We start from the raw sequence: 3070 nt of genomic DNA on the forward strand, positions 1-3070 counted from the left end.
ATGAGTTTTCCAAGGAAGTGGGTGTAGATGGAGAATAGAAGGAGGACCCAATTGAGCCTTGAAGGATTCCGATGTCAGAGTGTGGGAAGCAGAGAAGCCTGCAAAAGGAGCTGACAAAGAGAGAAGAGGAGAGAAACAGGAGCAGACAGTGTCAGTGAGCCAAGGTTGGATAAAGTTTTCAAGGAGGAAGGAGACAGGCAACCAATGGAGGTTCTTGAAGAGTGTGGAAAACATGGACTGAATGGTTGCGTAGAAAAATATCCAGGCAGCAGAGTGAAGTATGGATTGGTTGGGGGAGAAATAGAAGACAGCGGAAGTCAGCAAGGAGGCTGATGCAATAGTCAAGGCGGGTTAGGAGAAGTGCGAACTGGATTAATGTGGTAGCAGTTTGGATGGAGGAAATAGATGAATTTTAGCGATATTGAAGATAAGTCACTTAGCAGGTAACTGGGAGAGCTAGGGATTAGAAATCAGGTTTTCTGACTTCCCACTCCTGTACTCTTTCCATTAACCTACCCCTATTTCTCTTGTGATTTGTTTGTACCCGTTTCCCACATTTTTTCGTGGTTCCTCGCTCTGGCTTCCACTGTCTTGTAAATATTTATTTTTCTTCTTCCTATTTTTGAGCAATCAAGAGATGGTCCATCTAGTGATTGCTCCCAACCAAGGTTTTCCAACCACCTTTGGATCTTTTACAAATGATTACTTACTAATAAGAAAATCAGTGAAGATATTTGCCCCTGATTAATTCTAACATCTTACAGCCTGAGAAATGGTCCCCTAGGTTGACATGTAATCTCGTTTTACACATTTTTTGCCTCTAATATTTCACCTTTTCCCAGTTCTAATCCCCCATCACTCCAGATTTGATTGAGAGTCACTTGGGCATAACACCCTTTCTATGAAGCTGCTTCAGTTCTCCTATAAACATCATCTGCCTCCAATCTTCACTGACTATCCCACATGCAACATTCACCTCCCGAATATCTTTCTCCAAACTGGTCTGCCAATCTTTGTCCCTCTCTTTCCTTTAAATAAAAGTATGCCCAACTCTCAATTCCTGTGTGGGAAGTCTTATCGGATTCACACCACCTAACAACTGAATTAGCTGTTGGATTTAACTCTGAATAAATAAAGCACTGTACTAAGTGCTTGGGAGAGTACTATACATAGTAAGCACTTAATAAATGCCATTATTATGATATATTACAACAGAGGTAGTATCCAAATGCTTATATGTGCATTTCAGCTGTTTCTAACATTTTATTGATTTATTTCCTGATTCACAAGTTTTTGTGATTTTCTTAGAGGGACAAGGAGTGTGTCTCCACACCTGAATGCACAATAATCTCACCCTCACTTGCTATTCATTCATTGTCAGATTTATGAGCACTTACTGGGTGCAGAGCACTGTAACAGAGAGTACAATAAAACAATAAACCGACACATTTCTTGCACACCACCAAGCTTACAGTCTCGAGGGGGAGACAGACATTAATATAAATAAATAAATTTACAGATAGATGTACATAAATGCTGTGGGGCTGGGAGAGGGGATGAATAAAGGGAGCAATACAATAGAGTTTGGTTAGACATGTTTCCTGCCCCACGCAGAGATAAACAATCTAAAGGGGAGACAGTCATTAACATGTTGAGGGTATGTACACAAGGAGCTGAGGGGGCTGAGGGTGAGGGTGAATTACTATATGCTTAAAAGTCACAGAGAAATGTTAACAGCACAGGGGACTGGGTGTCCGGAGACCTGGGTTCTGATTCCCAACTCCACCTTGTACATGTTGTGTCACCCTGCCCAAGTCACTTAATCTCTCTGTGTCTCAGTTACCGTCATCTGTACAAATGGGGATATAAGATAGTGAGCCCCATGTGGGACATAGAACAGCATCCAAAATGATTAGCTTTGGTGCCTGGTACATAATAAGTGCTTAGCAAATACCATTAAAATGGCCACAGTGGAGCTGCTTAGGGAAGGAGATCACTGGGGGTAGGAATTCCTGGGTTTAGATTAAGAACAAATGTTTGATCAAGGGTAGGGGGTTTATTCTTTGATTGGGTTTAAAATTCTCTTGTTCATTGATGTTGCTATTGAAATCTCTATGTCAGGTAGAAATAAGAGTAGCATTTACTGAGCGATCAGTCAGTCATATTTATTGAGAGCTTAGTGTGTGCAGAGCAATGTCCTAAGCATTGGAGAGTAGAATATAAGAATAATCAGACACATTTCCTGCCCTACTGAGTGCACTGTACTAAAAACTTTGAAGAGTACAAAGAAGTGATATGCTCCTTGTCCATTTGTCAATCGTATTTATTGAGGGCTTACCGTGTGTAGAGCACTGTACCAAATAACAATATAACAGACACATCCCGTGCCCACAAGCTTACAGTCTAGATGATTATCTATTCCTAACCACCCCCCGCCTTTCTCCTCATCATGCTATCCAACCTTGGCTTTAGAGTCTGTCCTTTCCCGTTTCTCCTCTAATCTTAACGGCCGTTCATTCTCAGTCTCTTGCAGGCTCCTCCTCCCCCTCCCATCCCCTTACTGTAGGGGTTCCTCAAGGGTCAGTTCTTGGTCCCCTTCTGTTCTCGATCTACACTCACTCCCTTGGTGAATTCATTCGCTCCCATGGCTTCAACTATCATCTCTACGCTGATGACACCCAAATCTACATCTCTGCCCCTGCTCTCTCTCCCTCCTTCCAGGCTCATATCTCCTCCTGCCTTCAGGACATCTCCATCTGGATGTCTGCCCACCATCTAAAACTCAATATGTCCAAGACTGAACTCCTTATCTTCCCTCCCAAATCCTGCCCTCTCCCTGACTTTCTCATCACTGTTGACGGCACTACCATCCTTCCCGTCTCACGAGCCCGCAACCTTGGTGTCATCCTCGACTCTGCTCTCTCGTTCACCCCTCACATCCAATCTGTCACCAAAACCTGCCGGTCTCACCTCCGCAACATCGCCAAGATCCACCTTTTCCTCTCCATCCGAACCGCTACCCTGCTCATTCAATCTCTCATCCTATTTCGACTGGATTACTGCATCAGCC

Source organism: Tachyglossus aculeatus, chromosome 19, assembly GCF_015852505.1.
Source record: "Tachyglossus aculeatus isolate mTacAcu1 chromosome 19, mTacAcu1.pri, whole genome shotgun sequence".
NCBI classification, from domain to species: Eukaryota; Metazoa; Chordata; class Mammalia; order Monotremata; family Tachyglossidae; genus Tachyglossus; species Tachyglossus aculeatus.